We start from the raw sequence: 22,940 nt of genomic DNA, 5'->3' as shown, positions 1-22,940 counted from the left end.
TCTTAGCCTTAAGCACAAGATACACTCTCTAGCTTCACTGCTTAGTTTTGAGATGAGGTCTGTCTTCATGGTGGAAGATGTGTCTGGAGAGACCCATTGTACACGAACTGGCTCCACAGAGTTCAACATATATTATGTACAGTGTATTGCTTAAAAATGACCGTATCTATGAACTGCATAGCAAATCTTTACCATATAAAAATAAACATGAAAACTTAAATAGTTTTGTTAGCTATAAACATTTAAACATAAATAGTCAAATGACATATATTCATATAATCATTTAATTTTATAATATAAAAATACCATTGTACTGAATTTGTACAACACAGTTAAGTAGACCTGACATTACCAGGGCTTGGTGGCAAAGTTTTCTCTTTTCAATCCATTTTGTTCTATTCTTGTATTGTCTGTTTTGAACTTTTTGGAGAAGGGCAAATTGGCACCACTGAGCTTTGAAATGGCAGAAAAGAAAGAAAGGGGTTTTGTGTGGTGACAGAAGCCAGAAGCCTGTTTTGCTCACTCCTAACCATGACCCTGCTCCTACTTACTGGTTTGCCCTCAATAAAGTGTCAATGATTCTCCCCCTTGAATTACTTGGCTTGTAATCATCCAGCCTTCTGTTCACCATGAAGAAGAATAACATTTATTCAGTGCTAACTGAGCGGTTGGCCCATGGTTTAACTTTTACCACTACAGTCTGAGGGGGTAGATGGTAGTATTATCCTCATTCCTGTAGAGGAGAAAAGTGAGGTTTCAGAGTCAAGTAACTGGTCCAATTTTCTGGAAGTAGTGACTTGGCTGGAGCTCACTCTGTACCTGTACTCTAAATTTGCTCACATACTTTTTGAGATGGTCACTGGGGACTAGGGATGTCATCACGGGTCACAGTGAATGTTATTAAAAGGGAAACAAAGCTCTGATTTTATGTTAATTTCATTAACAAACTATTTTACCCAAATCTTAAATTTAGCATACCTATTCATACATTGCAAAATGGTGAGCAGTATTCAGCTGAATTACACAATTAACAAGATGACACCCCATCTATAGGGCTGCCTATGTGTTCTTTAAGAGTGAAGTAAAGCAGGGAAAAAAAAGTATCTCTCTATCATATTTTAAGTTTACCCATGAATCTCTACAATGAGATTTCCTGTGGTTTGAATATATACAATAAGGTATTTTTAAAAAGATTATTTATTTATTTACTTGGAGAGAGAGAGAGAGAGAGAGAGAGAGAGAGAGAAAGCACAAGCTGGGAGAGGGAGAAGAAGACTCCCTACTGAGCAGAGAGCCCGATGGGGTACTCAATCTCGGGATTCTGGGATTGTGACCTGAGCTGAAGTCAGACACTCAGCCACAGTGTTAGAAGTGAAGTGTTCTGTGTGAATATGGTAATATGAAAGCAGATGGGAGAACTCTATTGTTTCCTTGACATACACTCTCACACAAAATATTATGTATGCCAGGTCTTTGCTGATGTGATATGGCACATATTCAAGTTCTAGTGAAATATCATAAAGAGTCACCTCAAAAACCAAACAAACATACAAAATATGAATGAGCTGGGATAAAATAAGCAATGTTTCCTCTTTCCTATCAAGAGGAAGGCCATTCCTGAATTATCCATGATTTTTCTCTTACCTGAATAACCATATAGTTCAATAGTACTTGAAGAAAAAAGCATGTTTGGCCCTCAGCGATCCTTTCCCCTGATATGGCCGGCAAGAGCGGAGTGATTTCTCGTGCATATATCCTTACTCCAGAGTGGGGAAAAAAGGAGTTCTTTCACCAACGTTCAAAGGGTTTTTAAAAAATGGCCTCCATTAAAATACATCTGCCCCTCCTTTGGGACCTGCTCACACTACACTCCAGGCCAGTGAGCATCCAGGGCTTGGAAATATGGTACAAAGTCCCATGAAGCCACCTTTCCCTCTAAACCATTCTTCTCTCTGCCAAATTCTGCTTTGGTCAGCCTAAGGATCAAGTACCTGTCATGGGGCAATAAAGTGATATGCATTAATCAATCAATGGCCCTAACTGGCAAGTTCCTTAAAACTCATGGGGCACAGATGGCTGCGATGACTATTCCCAGGAGCAGCTTCTGTCTTTCCATGAATGCAGCATGAAAATACACAGCTGGGTGAGCAGATAAATGTCCACTCATGAAACAACCATGATGAGGACAATAAACAGTAGTTTTGGATGGCAGATTTAAATCTCATTCACAGCTAAGAAAACATGTAGAGACATGATGTGTCTCTACTTCCTCCTGTTCCCAACATCTGATTCCTCCCTTCCATTCCTGTTTCCACCACTTCAGTAAATGTCTCCTGTCCTCATTTCATATAAAAAAGGCTCTGATTCTTTCTATCCTAATGTCTGTAAGACATTACTGTGAAAAAGAGCAGGGGATAATTCCTCCTCCGAACCCATCTACGAAATAAAGAGTTCTATTCGGGATCATGACAAGCTGAGGAATCCCTCAAGAGAACTTCCAAAGTCATTTCAACATGTAAGGCTGGCTAAAATGTTCCTCACCATCCACCACACCAGGGTTAGGACTGATGAATGTCTCCACCGTGCAGGTCCCTCTGGATGACATGATCACTGGGAAACCAGGCACAAGGCAAGCAAAAAGCACCTGCTCTACTGCACAGTTTGTCTGAAGTGCTTGAAGCTACAGAAGAAACAGCTTGACTCCTTCAGATATTATCTAAAAAACAAAATTAAAGGTGGCAAAATTAAACACATGTTTATGCAGATATGCAATGCAATGCAGATTCAGTTCTGAGAAAGAAAAAACTAGAAGTTAAAGGTACTGTTAAATCCCTGCACCAAGTTCTTAGTGACAAGGAAGCAGGGGTGCTGCAAGAAGCCCAAGGGTGAAGAGTTGGGGTCTGGAGCCACAGTGCCTGGTTCCAATGCAGGCTCTGCTTCTTGCTAGCTTAGCTGTGACCAGTGGAGAACCACTGAACTTCTCCCTTTGCATCAGTCTCCCCCTCTGAAAAATGGGGATAATAAAAGAATTTACCACAAAGTGCTGGCACAGGGTTAAGTGACTTACAACAGTGCCTGTATTATCAACTGTCAATTAATCATAAAAACAATGCAAAGACAATCGTTCTCCAAATTTACAGTGTGCTATGAATAGGGTTTTTGTTATGTCACTATAATACGCACATGTATCATGGAAAGTTCTTGAAAAATCTCAGAGCTAAATAAGACCTTAAAGACCTGGCTTAGTTATCTGACCTTGAAGCCCAGTCATCAGGCATTTCTACATCAGCCCTCCTTTTCGCCTGTGCAGGGAGCTACCTCGAGGGCTGCCACCAAAGCATAACTTCCACAAAGAGCCATTCAGAATTTTCTGGGACTCATGTCATCGTTGGACTTCTGGCATAAGTCCATTGTTCCTGGTGGATGCTTCCAGTAGTACGAAATGGAACACGCTCAATGAGGGCAGAGGGTTGTGTCTGACTGGCCCACCACCATATCTCCAGCACCTAGAAAGGTGCCTGAAACACGTAGCTGGCATCCAGTAAATGTGTGTAATAAATGAGTGAACTAAACAAGAATAGATACGTACTGATAGACATGGCTTGTGGAGTATAGCTTCAAAAGCAGGAGAGTATTGAGACTCCTACATGGTAAGTTGCATGGCCCTGAGTTAAAGAAAATGGGTCCTACAATCAGACCAAAGGTTAAACCTCAAAAGCTGTGTGATCTTGGACAAGTCACCTACAACAACAAAGACCCCAGTCTTCCATTGATAACAGCTGGGAAGAGAGAATCTATTTCAGAAGGAAAGGGGACACAGGATGGCTGTGTACAACACTTATATTGTTGTCAAGATGGCAGTGTAAATTCATTTTATGGGGTCCCACTACCATTTGAAATACATGGCAATGATAGATGAAATATATATGTATATATATATTTTTAAAGATTTATTTATTTATTTGACAGAGAGAGAGATCACAAAGTAGGCAGAGAGGCAGACAGAGAGAGAGAGAGAGAGAGAGAGGAGGAAGTAGGCTCCCTGCCGAGCAGAGAGCCCAATGCAGTCGATCCCAGGACCCTGAGATCATGACCTGAGCTGAAGAGACAGGCTTAACCCACTTAGCCACCCAGGTGCCCCTAGATGAAATATATTTTTAAGAGAAGAGTAAAGTTAGCAAGTTAACCTCGGTAACAAACAAAACCCAAAACTGACAAACATCCCCATAAAGCAGCAACCACAGAAATTCTCAGTGATGCACAGATGTGTAGCCACAGGAAAAGGTGTCTGGAGACCAACTTCAAGGAGGATAAGTTGCTCCCACTGGAGATATAGGCAGACTGAAAGGCCTGCTCGCTTGCTGCCTGAAGCTGCAACTTCAACTGGGTTGGCAGCCTTGATTGCACACCACTTGCTCCACCAGAACACTGTGAGATTTCCAGTAGCTCATTACATCTAAACACTACTGCCTCCTTTAACAAGGTTTCCCTTCCAGATCGCCCCTGACTTACAGGGATAGGCAGCAGGTGTCCCTACACATGCTCCTTCCAAACTCCTCTCTCTGCTTTCTTCTGTTGAGCATCTGACTTTTTTTTTTAAAGATTTTTATTTATTTATTTGAGAGAGAGACAGTGAGAGAGAGCATGAGAGGCGGGAAGGTCAGAGGGAGAAGCAGACTCCCCATGGAGCTGGGAGCCTGATGCGGGACTCGATCCCGGGACTCCGGGACCATGACCTGAGCCGAAGGGGGTTGCTTAGCCAACTGAGCCACCCAGGCGCCCCTCTCTGCTTTCTTCTGATCCACTTTTTATTTATGTGCTAGCTTTACAGGATATCCCTCCTGTGATTAAACAGGTCTTAATAATCCTACCTTTTGTAAAGGAAGCCTTCCCCAATTATTTATATGTTGATAAATATTTACCTCTGAATCTCTATAAATCATCACTTTATATGGCACCAATTTTCAGAATGAACCATACAAATTACAACCTACCTTCTAAAGCCAGAGACAGAAAGAAAACATCTGCATAAAAAAAAGTGATGCGGGTTCCTTATTCATTCATATTTATTGTGCAAAATGGAAGTTTTAGGAAGATTAGAATAATGCATACTTGTTCTATTATATAGGCAACTAATCCTCTGTAGATGGTAATTATGGTATCCATAATTCCATCCCAAATCTAGAATTTCTGGACAAGAGGAGAGGGTATTAAAATCTCCTCTGTGGGAGGCAGAGCATTATAGTGTCTGGCTCTGGCCTTCCTGCTGCAGGACGAGACTTGCAATTAGTGATGACAAATGGAATTCACAAAACATTTCTGGGCTTTAGAGGACATCGGAAAACTAAGAAAGGACTTAGAAGATGGTAGGAAAGGAAACAGGAAGAAGGAAGGTGGCAGACAAAGTGAGCCAAAACCTGATCTGTAAGCAACAAGCTCAAGAGAAACAAATCAGGGTGCCAGAGAACAAATGCCATTTTCACTGCAGGATCTCTACAAGTTTGTGCCCTCCAGACCCCAGTTCTCACCACATGGTAAGTTAGGGTAACTGAGCCTGAGCTTTCCTTAATAAACCAGGACCCTCAAATGGAACCAAAGTGATCCCAACCAAGAACACTCCCAGCCTCTTGGCAAAGGAAAGACAAACCATCCAGAAAAACACAGAATTAAAAGAGATTACATCTATGTTCCAATAAATTTGGTCTCAAAATCCCATCACAGAGCACGCAAGAAATGAGGCCACTGTGAGAGACAGCGGACTGAGGGAAAATGAAGACTTTAGACACTGGAATGATCAGATACAGAATAGGAAATATTATATGTTACTTGTTTAAGAACACAAAAGAGGTTTAAAAATGAAGAAGGATCAAGAGCCTATCAAAAGCAACAGGCCAAGTGTAAACATGGAACTGAAGGAAGTTCAGTGGGGACCAAAAATCACTGAGGCGTAAAACACAACAGAATGGTGGGGCAGTAGATGAGCCCCAAATGAAGGACTTCACACACTGCACACAAGAAGTGAAGACATTCCCCAGAATGCAACACAAGGAGGCAGGAGAAGAGTATGAACGTCAGCTCTAGAGACATGGACAACAGACGGGAGGTTTAAATAAGAATCTGGGAAGTACCGCAGAAGGACAGAGTCAACATTTCAGAAGACAACAGCTGAGGATTTTACAGAAATGATAAAACCAGAAATACAGGAAATGCACAGATACCAAGCAAGACAAGAAATCTTCAACTAGACATTTTGTGGTAAAGCTACAGAACACCAAAAACTAAGAAAAAGGTTTTAAGGAAAGCCAGAGAGAAAAGGCATTTAAAGGAATGAACAGGGTGGAAGCAGGGTTTAAAGCTGCTACAGTGATAGGGGCCGCTAGTAAAATGGTAAAATTTTAAAATGGTAAAAAAAAAATTAAAATGGTAAAAGGGTTACAGGAGTATTTTTACTGCCACTACTGCTAATACTGTGTCTAATGCAAATAACAACTGAAGACTGTGAAGTTTAATCTGGAACAGAAAAAACTAAATGAATTATGACCCTCAAAAGAAGGATCATGCCAATGAATTTCACAACTCTGGTGATCACTTTCAAAGCATCTCCTCTTTTTATCATAGCATTTGTATCATGTCCGGGATGAGATATTACAGCATACATGATAGAATATTTTAAAACAATAGTCCATTTTGTTCATACTCCATGTTGAAAGCAAATGACTCTGTCAAACACTTTGAAGAAGGAGAAAGTAGTGGAGCCATGTTTTGTCAAGAAAGCCCAGGGAGAAAAGTAGGTAGTAAAACCTCAGTAAGAAAATGAACACCATTTTCTTCTGCTTTGTTCTCTTTTTTGTTTTCTTGTTGTTGGTATCCTTTTTTTTTTTTTTTTTTTTTTTTTTGTCTTTCCCAGAAATCACTTCATATATGCACATTTATCTGTTCAACTTCAGTGAAAGTTGGGAGGAAAAGGTGCCAGAACTTTTGAATGCCTGTCTTCAGCTGAGTGCTTATTTTCTTCTTTCAGTTTTTCTGGGGTTTCCCACTATTCTTCAATAAACATGTGTTGCTTTCTGGCAGGGGAAAGCCAAATGCATATTTAAAAGAAGTAATGGCAGGTCATCCATCCATCCAGGTCAGGAGACAGCCTACCAGGGCAGGCAGAGAGGGTAGCAGACTCCCCTCTGTGAGTTCCTGCCCTCTTGGTCTTTCCTCAGCCCTTGCTCTCTGCTCTGTCTCTCCAGTCACACCCCAAACCCAGAGCAACAAAAGGACTGTTCAAAACTTAAACCCTATGAGAAGGGCTATGCAGAGGTAAGGGGAGCCCTGTAAGACTCTGAGCCATGTGGTCTGTATCTGAGACTGCACATCTCCTTGAGCCACGTTCCATTCCCTCCATGCCTAATGTTGGCCTCAGGTTCTACAGAAGCAGTCAGGGCATCCATACACTCCTCTCTGTGTGCTTTTCTGTATACCTGATCCCATCTCAACCCACAACCCCCAGCACCATGCACCATGTGTCATCTCCCTTCAGTCAACCTGCAAATAGGTAAACACAGCCTGTAAAACCCATGCTCAACCAAGCTATGCCTGGAGTTATGATCGTCTGTCTTTACCATCAAATTTCCTAAAAGGCTATTCTTGTGTGTGGCCTCCATGGTCTCACGCCCAGTCACTCTATCTCTCTGTCTGGCTTAGGACTCCACTACTCACCTCGCCTTTTCTTTCAGTACTCAGTGACAACCTCCTCGATCTACCACCACCCCCTAATCAAGCTGCTCTGCAACTTTTTGCATCATTGAACATTGCTGACATTTCATTCCTTGAAATCTCTCTTCTCTAGACATCTGTGCAAAAATGCTTTCCTGGCATCAAAGCCACATCCCTCCCCTTCCACCCACTACTCCTTTACCCTTCCTCTTTATCTGCCCAAGAAAAGAAGGAATTACCCTAAATCCTTAACTGTCACTCTCTCTATAAGGAGTATGTCCCTTGGCAACAGCATGATTGCATCTCTCTTCCCCCCAAGCACCCATCCCTACATTTTGACTGTCCAAACCAGAACCTATACCTGCAGGTCCCACAGCCACCTCAACTGAGACCGCCTAAAGCTGCACTCCTCCTCTTACCTCCTGGACCTGGCTCCCTTCCTGAGTCCCCACGACTGTTGTGGCAGTTGACACATCAGACTCAACATTCTGAAAGCACAGATGAGCCTACTGCAGCATATTTTTCCATAGCTGAGATATGGAAGCAGCCCAAGTGTCCAGCAACAGAAGACAAAGTGGTACATACACAAAATGGTATATTACTCAACCATCAAAAAGGATGAGCTCCTGATATTTACAACAGTATGGATGTACCTAGAGGGTACTGTGCTAAGCAAAATAAGTCAGACAGAGAAAAACAAATACTGTATTTCCAGGGATGAATCCTTGAAAAATGCCCTACATACCCAAGTTTTAACGCAGGACCAGTAGCTACAGTTTTAGCATGTATCACCACGATGTAAAATAAAATCTTTAAGAAAAAAAGTGAAATAATAAGACAACAACAGCTAGGGTAAAAAGACTTAACAATTGTCTTGCTCATCATCACCAGCACCACACCAGTTATACATCTGACCCCCAGGCCAGCATAGCAGGTGGAGGACAGGTCCAGGCAGAGAAAGTATTACTTGTTTTTCACATTTTTTGAAAAATGATAAACAGAAGAGATGCCTGGGTGTCTAGACTGGTTGAGCAGCCAACTCTTGATCTCAGCTCGGGTCTTGATCTCACAGTGGTGAGTTTCAGTCCCACACTGGGCTCTGCACTGGGCGTGGAGCCTGCTTAAAACTAAACTAAACTAAAATAATACCTCTGTCAAATTTACATAACTTCTGGGGTGCCTGGGTGACTCAGTGGGTTAAAGCCAGTTCACGGCTCAGTTCATGATCCCAGGGTTCTGGGATCGAGCCCCACATCAGGCTCTCTGCTCAGCTGGGAGCCTGCTTCCTCCTCTCTCTCTGCCTGCCTCTCTGCCTACTTGTGATCTCTGCCTGTCAAATTAAAAAAAAAAAAGTACGTGAATTCACAACCTACATGTAAGTCAATTTCTACTTGTTCTAAGACAGCATGAAAACAAAGATGTAGTTATCAAGACAGGAAGCAAGATAAATTGTGTATGCCATGTGCCGTGAGATGACCCCAACTGCATCCCAGTCAGCCATGGCCCTCCACACATCTACAAGAGAGGGCATATTATCCCCATTACCAAAGAGGAAACCAAGGCTCAGAGAGGTAAAAAAGAAAATGAGTCCAAGATCATAGCATCATTTAGCAGCACAGCCAGAATGTATAGAAATGACCCCAAAAAAGGCCACACCTAGTGGATGAATAGCTTAGTTATGAGTTATGAAAACCCCGGTAGAAGGCTCCCTAAGAAAGGCAGATAATCAATAAAGGAAAAATAAAGAGGCACCTGGTGGCTTAGCCGGTTAAGCATCTGCCTTGGGCTCAGGTCATAATCAGAAATTGGGTCCTGGGATCTTGCCCTATGTCAGGCTCCCTGCTCAGCAAGGAGTCTGCTTCTCCCTCTGCCTCTGCTCCCCACTCACAAACAAACAAACAAATAAATAAAATCTTACCAAAAAAAAAAAAAAGGAAAAATAAAGACCATAAGCTTATAATAAAGATATGAATGACAAGTCAAAGCTTTTGGTGACACACACACACACCTGCCAACAGTTCTCTAGCTAAAACATGGGTGGAAATGATGGGGTAGGAGGCACACAGGCCTGGACAGCACAGCCCCAGCAGATGGAGAACCCTGGTGTAGGATTAGCTACCTTCCAGTGTCCTTTAAAATGTTGAAACTAAAGAAATCTGAAAAACAATCTGAGGGGTTTGAAGCGGCGGGGGGTGGGAGGTTGGGGGAACCAGGTGGTGGGTATTAGGGCACGGATTGCATGGAGCGCTGGGTGGGGTGCAAACACAATGAATACTGTTATGCTGAAAATAAAAAACAATTAAATAATTAAATAATTAAACAAAAAACAGAAAACAACAACAACAAAAAAAAAACTAAAGAAATCTGGTAGGGTTATTGAGGTCTGATCCCGGGGGATGCCTGGTTGGCTCAGTCTGTTAGGCAGCAGCCTAACATGACTCAGGTCATGATCACAGGGTCCTGGGATCAAGTCCTGCATCAGACTCCTTGCCCAACCAGGAGCCTGCCTCTTCCTTTGCCTGTTGCTCCCCCTGCTTGTGTTCTCTCACTGACAAAGAAATAATCTTTAAAAAGAAAGAAGAAAGAAAAAGAGAAAAATAAAATCTGATCCACAGTATAGAACAACATCCTTTGTGTTGGGCTGATTTTATTTGATTGATTTTTTTTCTTTAATTCTGAGTTTATTTCAAAATGAAAAGTTAAAGAAAAAGTCAATTTTAACTATCACTCAGCTTTAAGGTACAACTGCTGATGTGTGAACAAGTTAAAGCAAATAAAAATTAATAGATTTTTGAATTTGTCTTTATATAGAACATTTGTAGGTATATTCTGCAGCAGATGTCACAAATGGAGAATTATACATGTTTTCAGTATTCTACTGTCAAAAACTGAATCTTAAAAAAGTAACTTGAGAGGCCAGGGATACTATACTGCTACGAATATTCATTGAAAGCATACAAATTTATTTGATTGATTTTTAAGTAGGCTCCACAGCCAGCATGGACACTCGTGCAGGTCTTGATCTCAGGACCCTAAGACCATGAACTGAGCTGAAGGCAGACAATCTATTAAGCCACCCAGGCATCCCACTTTCTTGGGTTCTAATAGGACTTTTCCTAGGTTCTAATCCTAGCTGTACTGGCTGCCCAGGGGGGGATGAAGTCCAGCACCACGAGAAAAGCATCCCAAGGCAGCAGTCCTCTGCAGGAGATTTGCTGGTGGCTGCCACCATCAAAGAGTGAGTGGGTGAAGGTATAGAAGCACAGAGGGAACAATGATAGCCACTGCCTTTTGGGTGTCACTGAACCATCCTACTCACCTTCAGGAAGCCTGGCCCTTCTCCAGTCAACACAGCAAAAGCAAACTTGTTAGAAGAACAGGGGAGGGGGTCATCTCCCTCCCTCAGAAATAGAAGCAACCAGCCAAACAGTGCAGCACTGGAGGAAAAATAAAAATATGAAGGAATGTGGGGGCACCTGGGTATCAGTCTGTTAAGCATCTGCCTTCAGGTCAGGTCCTGAACTCAGGGACCTGGGATCTGAGCCCCACATCAGGCTCCCTGCTCAGTGAGCAGTCTCCCTCTCCTTCTCCCTCTGCCCCTGCCCCTAGCTCATTCTCTCTCTCTCTCTCTCAAATAAATAAAATCTTTAAAATAAGAAATTTAAAAATGAAGGAATGAATCAAAATGCAGAATTCAGAAACAGATGAAACTACATATAAAAACCTGAAATATGACCCGGTGAGTGAGGAAGGATTATTAAATCATGATACTGTGTGAATTGATTGCCAATTTTTTCTTAGAACATAGAGCACACTGCACTACACCAAAACAAAAACACAAAATTAGGATTGAATACAAAAACAAAATTATCAGTGTTATTCCATCAAGTGTTTCTCTAACCTACTGATCAGTTTATCCTCCAAAAGAATCTGGGCACCACCTCAGCACACATGAACACATTTTCAGGCCACAGTTCACACTGTTCCAGTCCCCAGTCTGAGTCCTGAGCCCTGGGCTCCTCCACGCAAAGCCACCACCAACTATGTCAGGCCCCTGCCCTAGAAATCCCCAAACCAAACCACTTCACAACAGGGAGACTCAGGGAAATTCAAATGGGCAGAAACTTGGGACTTTGACTTTTTTTTTTTTAATTAAAAGGAAAATACAGCAAGAAACATTTCTAGCAAAAAGCAAAGAGCTAATCTTTCACAGTGTCGAGAGTTATTGGAATTATCAAAACACCATCAATAGTCTGACAGGTCAAACAGACCAAAGCTGGAAACACCAGAGGAAATGCTCACAGCAAACAGACCTGAAAGCCAGGGCCTAGACCGACTGACATGGCTCTGCTGCTTACCACAGTGAGAAAGTGTAACTTTCCTGGGCCTCAACTTCCCTCCTGGCCAGCAGGAAAGTGGCAACACCACAAAACTCATGTCTGGTCGGGGATTACATGAAAGGAGGATGCTTGGTGAGAGCCCCGCCACACCGCCCGTCCAGCCACAGTCTGTGCCCAGTGAATGGGAATTTCCTCTACCGCAGCCACACGAAGAGCTGAAGGATCTGCACAAGATGCCTGTTTATTTATTTACCAGTAACAAAACCACGTTCTGCCACAAGCAGAGAGGGTAAGAGACCCCAAGAGATGGGAATATCTCTCACCCTGCCTGGACCAGGCTTTCAAGACAAGTTGGAAAGCCCACAGCAGCTCTGTCACTGACTGAATGAGGCTTTGGAAGACAACGTCATCCCAAAGAACAGTTTAATTTACTTCTCTTTAAAAAGCAGCAGGACAAGGTCTTGACCACGTCTTCATAAATTAACAGCTTAGGAGGCTAAATCCCAATGATTTAGTTATGTCCCCAGGAGGCACACCTCCACTCGTGGGTAGCTTCAGGGAGAAAGGGTGCTCCCCACCCATGAGGATACCCTCTGACACTCATCTGCCTGAACATGCTTCCTGCCCATGTGCATTTACTCCCTGGAACCCTCCCCATCTAAGCTCCTCTCTGGATGCTGCAGGAGGCAACTTCCTCACACCCCCATCACCACTGGTGACACCGCAGCTACCCCCAAGCCTTCAAGCATGGTGCAACTGTCTTTGTTGCCAAGCGTCCCATCAGCCCAGCTCCATCACTGATTTCTGTACCCATAATTAATTAATTAATGTATGTATGTGTGTATTTTTACAGATTCATTTATTTTAGGGAGAGAGAGAGACAGACAGACAGAGATACAAAGAGAGTGCACACACACAAATACAGGGAGATAGAACCTCCAGCAGATTCCACACTGAGAGCAGAGCACACCTCAGGGCTCAATCCCACCATCTGAGATCATGACCTTAGCTGAAACCAAGAGTTGGATGCTTCAACGACTGAGCCACCAGGTGCCCCTCTGTACTCTTAATCTTAAGAAAAGACAGACACCGCTTCTTTCTGTCAGCTATGGCCTCAGAAGCCATCTGTCACACAGCCAAAGCTTCCAGAGGGTAGGACCAGGTCTGCAACACCAGTGATGCCAGAGTATCACCATAAAACTACAATCTAGTGAGTACCAGGCTCTGCTCTAAACTTCTAATATGGCCTTCTGCTTTGTGCCCCTCACAGACCTGCATGCTAGGTATTATCCCCAGGGCACAGAGGAGGACACTGAGGTCCATGGCTTTATCCAAGGGATCTATTTTTATGTGGCAGCAGTGGGGACCTGAACCCAAGTCTGTTACTCCAAGGCCCCTCGGTCAACTCTGCTACTCACGCAGCCCCAACAGAGTCACCAAATACCTCCCTAAACCCTCATCCCTCCTGTGAAAAAGCATGGTCTTCTGCCATTTCCCAGATGGGAAGAAAGCTGGCTTGAGCCAGATATAGTGACCTGCCCATGATGGTACAGGCGATGTCCCCCCTGTTCTCCCTCCAACACCCATGTCATTCTGCACGAGGCCTCATGGGGTCCTTCATGCTTCCAGCGGAAAACTCTGGTGAGACCACCAGTCTCCTGGCAGGCCTTCATCTTGACCCTGGAGGACAGGACCAGTTAGGAGAAACTGGCTAGTTAAGCCTCTGAAATGGGGTCCTACCACCCAGGAAAACCCTCTTATCCCCAGGGCATTGCCCACGTGAATTAGCTGGCTTTGTAGAGGGCTCCACAAGCACCAGCCTTGCTGAGTCACTTTCTCTAAGGCGGTGGTTGAGACAAAAAGGACCCAGGAAAGAAAGGCATAGGCTGTTGTGGAACTCCAGTGCCTTGGCATCAACAATTAATGTGAGCAGCTGCCTCTGCTCACTAGATCTGCATTTTATGTGGGGCATACTGTTCAAAGTTTACACCCCCATCTCTGTAACCTTCACGACAACACCCGGAGCTCCCTGCACCATCATTACCACCTCACAGACAAGGAGACAAGGCATGAGGGGTGTGTAGAATGATGCAGCTCTGCGCTGGGGCCAACCTGGGGAGGACTCCCACAGGCTTGCTCTTGCCACTGCTGCAGAAGCAGCTGAAAACAATGGGTCAGTTTGCATTATGTAAGGTGGGAAAAGTCAACCATAAAAGTCATTCGATTTTTAAATGGGTTATTCCTCAGGATAAAAACAGTTCCAAAAAATAATTTCCTAGAAGTTCAACATATTCCTTCTTCCAGGTGCCTGGAATGTGATGGAATGTTGTTAAAAATAAGTTTTGGCCCATCAGCATGCCAGACAGAAACTGGAAGTAAGCTGTTGTGGGTTCCCAAAGGCTCCATCACAACATTAAGGAGAAGACATATAACTTTCACTGTCCCAAAGTGGTTATGTTTAAAAAAAAAAAATAGGCACAAGTGGGACATTTTAAATTACAGACTTTCAATGCAGGGGCAGTGGGGGCAGGAGGGGTGTGCCCCCACTACCCCCAAATGTTTCAGTTATATATAGTGACTTACCAAAGTGACTCATCACAAGTACCTACAAGGTGACAGGCAACTGACCGATGAGGAAGGTATTCGGACCACTTAACAAAATCAGCACAACTTTGAATCCTCATTATTAAGAAGAGAAAACCATTTATTAAACATTCGCCAGGCACCAAACCTGTTAAGCACTGTCACACGCTCTACTCATCACAAGGCTGCCAAACTCAGTGCAGAAACTGAGGCTGAGTAAGTCACCTAAGGTCATGCAGCACCAGAAACTGGATTCCAACCAGGTCTGACATCAAAGCCCACCCCAGCTTGCTGCAATGATTCAGAACCTAAGCTTTGTGATGATCGATAAACTACATGCTTAACAATGTTTACACGTCTCTGTATGTTAGAATTCAGGGAACGTTTTTAAAAATGACATACACAAGGGGAAAAAATAAATCAGGTTCTGGAGGCAGGCTGCCCAGTGTTCAAATATTGGCTCCTCCACTTACAAGCTGTGTGACCTTGGACTCCTTTAACTCCCCTGTGCCTATATTTCCATGCACTAAAATGGTAGCCATAACAGACCCTATCTCCTCAGGCAAATAAAGCATTTTGGTGGTGGTGTTGTTGTTTTAAGATTTTATTATTTATTTGACAGAGAGAGACAGGGAGAGAGGGAACACACACAGGGGGTGTGTGAGCAGGAAGCCTGGTGAGGTGAGATCCCAGCACACTGGGAGCCTGGTGAGGTGAGATCCAGCACCCTGGGAGCCTGGTGAGGTGAGATCCAGCACCCTGGGAGCCTGGTGAGGTGAGATCCCAGCACCCTGGGAGCATAACCTCAGCTGAACAACTGAGCCACCCAGGTGCCCACAAATAAAACATTGAGAATCATTCCTGGCATGAGTTAAACCTCAGAAGGAGTGGGCTGGTGTTACTTCTTGCTGGGCACTAGATAGGGCCAGCAGCCTCAGGCCCACTGTTTTAGCAACTCATTTGCATAAACAAAGCCCAGGCTCAGCCACTTCCTGCTCACCCTATGGTTTCTTCCTGTCACTAACATCTCTCCTCACACCTGCTCTGTGGTGCTAAGCTCTGGGCCTCAACTTCCCATCTGTCAAATGAGGTGAAGAGCCCAGCTGATCTACCTGAGGTCCTTCCGGCTGGGCAATCTAGGATTCTTGACAATTCAGGCCCTAGAAATTTCAGAACCATCCTAACACAAACATTACCAGATAACACCCACTCATTTTCCTCAAATCTTCTCTTTCGTATTATGTATAAATGCCTATTTTCATGGCAAATCTTCTCCAAGATCCCAGAGCTCCATGAGCACCCACAATAGGCTGGGCAGGCATCCCCAGTGCTGAGGCTGGGGACATGATAGTCAGAATCTCTGACCCCCAGGGGAGACGGATTCCAAATCAAGCTGCTCTGATAAGCAGGTCCTCCCTGTCAGAGAGGATTTCAACAGAGCACAGTTGAGAGGCAGTGCAGGCATGAAACTCAGAACTTGGCCCACTGGACAGAAGGCAGTAGGACAGTGGGTCGGAGGTGTGACAAAGGGATAGAGAGGAATGGCACAATCAACAGAGGCCAGCCAAGGCAGCACTGATGCTCAATGTGAGAGGGTGGGCTGGGGACACACTGTGAAAATGGTTTCATAGGCAGGAAGCAAGCCCAGCTCAGCACAAAGCAAAGTGCTGAGCAGGAACCTGCAGGGACCAGGTTGGACACTAAGGTGGGCTGAAAATGGCTGCAGCACCCAGTGCAGTCTGAATCTCACCCATGCCTCTCACAGGCTGGGTGACCCTGGACCAGTTATGCTACATCCTTTAATGTTTCCTAAAGGGTATATTCACTCCATAACCCTGAGCCATGTTCTCATTTGGGTGAGGATCTGATGGTGCCCACAATCTACAGGATCCAATATATACAACTAGGACAGCCTGGAGGGGGGTGGGCAAAGCAGGCTGGACAGGGGGTTAAGAAGGAATCAGGAAGAAGTCATTCCCACACTTGGGGCATGGGTTGGTACTGACCAGATACACTGGGCAAGAGACAGTGTCCTAAGACTGCTCTAAGACTAGCTGGGTCCAGGCAAAGCACCTAACAGTGCGTAGATGTAATCCATCTGTAAAAGGGAGGTGAGTGGTGGTGGTTGTAGCTGGTTGAGCTTCTGACTCCTCGTTTTGACACAGGTCATGATCTCAGGGTCCTGGGATCAAGCCCCACCTAACTCCAGACACAGTGGGGAGTCTGCTTGAGATTCTCGGTCCCTCTGCCTGGCCCATTCACCTGTGCCTGCATGCGTTCTGTGGTGCGCTCTGTATCTCTCTCTCTCAAATAAATAAATCTTAAAAAAAAAAAAAAAAGGAAGTCAGGAAGGACCAGGAGACCTGCTGTTAAAGTCCCAAAGATGCCACCCTCCTCAATTAGCCTCAGGAAATAAAGTAAGTGGATGCCCAGGAGCCTCCTGGACACAGAACTTTCCAAAGCAAAGCTTTCAATTTCATACTGGAGAAAAAGGTGCTGTGCAAATTCAAGACAAAAAACCCAACCAGGGTGGGGTGGGGGGTGAAGGTGGGTTTGGACGGGGTTGGCCCTGTAGGGCTCTGGCCACTAAATGCCCACTGCCCAAGCCAGAGGCCTGGAGTCCGTGCACCCAGCCCTACTGCTTCCTGAGGCTTCCATATCATGGCCTTACCCTGAAGCTTCCTCCTGGCAGCTCTTTACCCAGCGAGGCCACCTGTGAGCACCCCCCCCCCCCACACACACACACCCCAGCTTCTGCCCCTTCATCCAGCTGGAAAGAAGGATCCCCAAGCCTGCTGCTCTCTCTGGTCTCTCCTGCAAAGAGAGGGGTATGTGGCCCAGGAAAGGAGGGTCCCTGGGGATAGCTGAGTCCGTGGCCCAAAGACACCTGGCTTGAGAATGTGGGGTTTCTGCGCTCTAGGCACAGCAGTTCCTAGAGGAAACAGGGTAGGGAGCTCCAAGGTGGAGGGGAGTCCTGGGAGTCTGGGATCACAGATGCCAGTGGCCCCCTAGTGGAAGGGTTTCAGTGACTCCAGAGGTGAGAGGGGCCAGGAGTCAGGCCTGGAGGTGGACAAGGACCTGGGGGGTAGGAGGCCGGAGATGGAAGTGATCCCAGCGTGGTCGCAGCCCCAATGGAAGGGTGGGGATGGGGAGAAGGGGTCCATGGGCCAGAAAGGAATGGTATCCTGGGGCTCCTGAGTAAAAGGCACTGGAGGTGGAGGCGGCCCAATGGGGCCCAGGCTGGGCGGGCAGAGCCAGCTCCCATCGGGCAGGGGAGCCCAACGAGTCTGAGGGACAAACTTTTCCATCAAGTTCTGGAAAAGAAGCCTATCAGCACAGGCGTCTCTCCTGGGGGCAGACGAGCCCAGTGGTGCTGGGCCCCTCAATGTCAGTAGGGCGCCAGGCGTTTCCCGGGTACGGGGAAGTGGAGCGAGGGCTGTGGGGCAAGGGCTGTGGGGCGCAGGAGCACCAGGCCGCCAGGAACCTGTCCGCCAGGTCCCCCTCCCGCTCCCACGGACGCAGCAGCAGGTGGCAGCCGGCAGGAGCGCCCCAGCCTCCCTCCCTCCCTAGTGCCCTTACCCCCGCCTGAGCCCCGCAGTACCTGAGTCAGCGGGGCTCCAATGCCATCCCTCGCGCCCTCCCCCGGCAGCCCAGAAATCCCTCCTCCCAGGGAGGCGCTACTTGCGCGGCGAGCTCAAGGGACCCGCAGAAGGCGGTGGGCTGGACAGGCAGGTGCGGGCGCGCTGCGGCGGATGGGGGGCGGGAAACAACCGCGCGCGCCCCCGAGGCCGGCGCGCCCTCGCCCAGCCTCCTGTTCAGTTCTGTGCTGTCCGGTGAGGGGGCTGGCTGCGCCCCCTGCCGGCTCCCGCCGCTCTTCTGCCCGGCTGACTCCAGGACCCCAGTCCCCCGCCCAGTCCCCGGTGCTGTGTGGCCGGCCCTTTTCTCTCCTCAGGGCACAGTGGAGCGGCGAGGGAAGGCCTGAGGGGAACTTCCGGTCCGCCCAGCCCTGGCGGATACCCGTCAGGGGCCTCTGTACCTGGTGGGCGCCACCCGTGGCCATCTTGGAACACCCCGAACCCCCTTCAGAGACCAGGCGAAGCCCTCCTTGGGGAATCCAGGTTCCTGGGGCCAAAGCGAGTTAATCTTGTGTACTGCTGTGTTTGTTCCCTGGCCTGGCATGGATTGACAGTCGCTGAACTGATCTATTCTGGGGTCATCAAGGGCAGAGGAAAGAGTTCAGGGCTGGGACCCCCAGGCCTGGGGTCCACTCAAGGCTTGGAGCCCTCTTGGCTGTCCCTGGCAGAATGACCAAAGAGGAACCGTCAGAAACATGGATCTGCCTTGAACTGGCAGAGCATTCAGGGACAGGGAGGGGACTGTCTCCTTCGCAGAGTATCTGGAAGCCTGCGGTGGAAAATGGATTTGTCTGAGCCATGGTCATTAGTGTTGGGCCAAGGAACCCCTGGCTTGCTTCTCCTACCTGCGTCCTAGGTCTAAAAACTCTCACAGGGTGCCTGGGTGGCTCCCTCAGTACAGCATCTGTCCAGGGTCCTGGGATCCAGCCCTGCATCTGGCTCCTTGCTCAGTGCAGAGCCTGCTTCTCCTTCATCCTCTCCCTCTACTTGTGCTGTCAAATAAATTTTTAATAAATAAATAAATACATAAATAAAATGTTAAGGAAAAAAAGAAAAGAAAAGAAAACTCTTAGCACCTATTAATTATGATGGCAGGAGGGGTGAGAAATTCTAAAAAAAAGCAATCTCTTAAGAGAATATATAAACACCTCTTACAGTGCTTGGTGCATAATACATAATACATAAGCATTTTACAAATGCTTACGTTTCTGGGTGGTTTTAAGGAAAGATGCTGAGTTTCCTTCAAACCCAATATACCTTCCCCTGCTTTTTTAAGACAACACCTACACAAGAGTACACATTGCCTCAGGCCTGACTTAATTAGCTATGTAATAAATAGAATTAATAAATCCACCTTTATGGTGTTCCTGGCAACTCTCCCAAGTCGTCTCCAGCCCTCATTCTGAGTCTAAGTGTTTTAAAACACCACAATGACTAGCAACCATTGTTCTGAATCCAGAAGCAAAACAAAACAAAAGATAAAAACATTATGGCCCACAGATTTACATGTGACACCTTCTGTCTGCCTTTTCCTCACCCTCTCCCTTGTCCTGCCACCCACCTGCAGCTCCCTGCCCCAGCCCAGAGCTCTTCCCCAGGGCCCATCAGTCACTTACACCCTCAGTGAGCCTAAGAATTAAAAATACAAGGAGTGAAATAAGCTATGTGGGCGCTTGCACTCCCCTCATCTGTGAGAATCTCAGTGCCTCCCAGCACCCCTCCGTAATAATGAGACAACTATGTTAGGGTGGCCCATGCCAATCCCAGCTCTGCTGGTCACTGCTGACTGCCTTGGCAAAGCCGTCCAGCCTCCCCCATGCAGACTGAACCCCGAGACCCCCAGAATGATTCTCACCCCAGGTTTTCCTTTGAGGGCTGCAAAGCTGTTGCTGGAGGAAGACAAGCATGTGCTGTCAGCTCCCTCAGCTCAGTCCAGGCCCAGGACTGGCTGACCCGTTCTTGATGGTGTCCAGAAGCCTTTCCCCGTCTACCAGGCACATAGTACCTCCACCTCCCAGGTTGTGTGAGTATTGGAGACCGAGTACATAGCAGTGATGCTAGTTGTAAAGAATTGTCTGGTTTTGTCCATTTGGGGCCTGTTTGGGAGTTCTTGGTACCTCCCCAGTAATACGGTATAGAGAAAGTGTGTTGGCCAGCCTGCCAATGTGAGGGGAGATGTGGGCCTCCTCTGAGAGCCCACAGAGGGACTTCACGCCTGACCGCTGAGCCTCCCAGGCCTTACTAAGCAGTAGCAGGTTTCTGATACCTGTGGAAACCTCTCCTGTGCCAGCCCCATGCTGGGCCCTGGAAACACCAGAGTGACTGACAGCCTACAATCCCTGCCCTTGCAGATCCCCAGTCTTGAGGGGCAGATAGACATGTCACCTCACCAATCCAGCCCCATCTCCTTGCAAGGAAAATGATTCAATGACCAGATGCAGACCTCAGGAGGGTCATAAGCACAGTGTCGGATTCTTACAGATCCTTCAGCCCATCCCTGGGCGGGGGCAGGAGGAACTGAGGTCCAAAGGGCAGGGGGATAGGAGGTGGGCTCAGGATGAGACCAGAGGCCTCTTTGCTCTGAAAAACGCTTTTGCATCTCTTGTTACGAGATATGGGGATCTAGTCTCCCAAATACACATTTTGTCTCTGGCGTTCCCACCCAGCCTCCGAATGGGAGCTCCATAAATATCTGTTGAATGGATGAATGAATGTTGTTCGTAGCTGCTCCTGTACTGGAGCCATCCCAGGTGCCCTGTGCCATCCTGGCTGCTTCATCCCATTACCACAGCTGAGCCCCACAACCTGCCGAGCTCGCACAGTGACTTGAATTTTGCAGGTAAGGAGACAGGTGCTGGGGTGAGGCTCCCTGGTTTAGGGCTCACAGCATGTTTTCCACTGTCTGGAAGCCCATGCCCAATTGCCACCCTCCCTCCCATCCTCCTTGTCTCCAGCCTCTGTTTGAGCCACCAGAGCCAGACCATCCCCCTGGGGCAGAGGCAGATTGCACAGCCTCCATTTATTTCCAAAGAGCTTCCCCTCAGCCCAAATGTTTTCTGAAATCCACCAGAAACCTCATTCTTTCTGCCTTTAGTCCTTGGAGGGTTACCTTCTTCACCACAGACACCGGAGTGCTTACTTTTTGGAAACAATGCCTGGAATTTGAGATTCTCTTGTTGCTTCTGGAAATTGAGCAATAATCTAAAAGTAACAAATATAAAAAATAAAAACAGGCAGGGGTAGCATGGGAGAGCTGGAGGTCAGGCTTCCCACAACTTCAGCCTAGAGAAGACAGCCAGAGACACAGAGATGGATGAGTAACAGAACCAGCAGAAAAGCCATCACAAGCCTCTGCACTTGGCTGCAAGAAGTGGCCCTCAGACCCTCACACCAGAGCCATCAAGTGACATTTTCCTCCCAGGTTTAACAGGTGCACTTACTGGTTTCCTACCCGCACGAGGTTAAACTCAATGGATGCACAGAGGCAGATGTTCTAGTAGCAATGCACTAGGTTAAACTCGATGAATGCAGGGAGGCAGATGTTCTAGTAGCAACAATTTCATCCACAAGAGGAGGTGTGGCTCCAGCCGAGAAGGGAAAGAAAAAAGTGTGACATGCAGGATCTCTTCGGTCTGTTCATAGAAAGGAGCTATCCTTAGACAGTTACCCCCACATTCAGGCAAAGACTAGTGTAAAAAAGATGTTCACCAGTATTATTTGCAATAGTGAAATGGACATCATGTAGATATCTGATCACAGAGGAGATTAAACAGAGAGACTCATACATGGCCATTAAAAAACGTTTATTGGAGCACAGAAGAAATGCTTAAAACATGAGTAATACTGAATTTTAAATAGAGTATAAGCAAAGGAAACAGAATATGCATCATTCACAGGCATGAAGAGGAAGAAACACTGAAATGAGTTTTGGAGCACACTCAGTGGTCTTCTGTCCCAATCTGTTTTGAAACTTAGAGTTCCCCAGGACAAGTATATGCTCTGTTTTTAAACATGAGCTAGGATGCTCACTGGAGGGTAATGAGAAGACTTTGAGAAGCACACTAAAGCATTGGATCAGGGCTCCATACCTGGAGCTCTCCTTACCAAAGCCTTTTAAGCAAAGTAAGCCCCATTCCATGCTTGTGCTCTGAGAGATTAGGGATCCCTGCACAGCCAGGCAGCACAACAGAGCCCTGGGACTGTGGTCTGTGTGGCCCACCCTCTGCCACAGCATCTCTAGCAGCCCTAGTGAACCTGTGACGTTCTATCATTGCCCCATTTCACAGGGAACACTAGAACCCAGGTGGATCTGGTCCAGAATCAAATTACTCATTCCCAGAGCATCCTAAGTAACTGGCTGGGGGAAAAATGAGTTACAATGAAACCAACAGACCCTCAGAATTAGGGAATGCGTGGCTTTGCTGGGGCAGGGGGAAAACCAGGGGGATCCTCTGTGGCCACTGGCTTCCTAAATCTTCAGAGGGGCCAGAGGCCTGGAAAGCTCTAGGTATGAAGGAAACAAAATGCCTGGGGGTGGGGTTCCACTGTACACCCCAGTGGAAACTTCCAAATAGCCTTGTTTTAAAGGTGTCATCCCATTGGTTCCTGCTGTCACCCTCAGAAAGCAAGCCTGGCTTAGAAGCTGTGAGTCAGGTCCTACATGGGAGATACACAAGGA

The 22,940-nt window shown here is 46.6% G+C and overlaps 1 long non-coding RNA gene across 1 annotated transcript in view; it reads right to left on the bottom strand.

The window, feature by feature from the left end:
• Positions 1–295: 295 nt before the first annotated feature.
• The window catches only part of LOC116595371, an 85,100-nt gene continuing 62,455 nt past the window's right edge, over positions 296–22,940 (bottom strand). Inside the window, exons 4-6 of the long non-coding RNA XR_004287641.1 lie at positions 2,542–2,716; positions 1,645–1,991; positions 296–453 (exon numbers count right to left, since the gene is read on the bottom strand). This is a non-coding gene — a long non-coding RNA (uncharacterized LOC116595371). The remainder of the gene's footprint in view (positions 454–1,644; positions 1,992–2,541; positions 2,717–22,940) is intronic.

This window comes from Mustela erminea, chromosome 7, assembly GCF_009829155.1.
Source record: "Mustela erminea isolate mMusErm1 chromosome 7, mMusErm1.Pri, whole genome shotgun sequence".
Lineage (NCBI taxonomy): Eukaryota > Metazoa > Chordata > Mammalia > Carnivora > Mustelidae > Mustela > Mustela erminea.
This window is presented reverse-complemented; position numbering and strand designations above follow the sequence as displayed.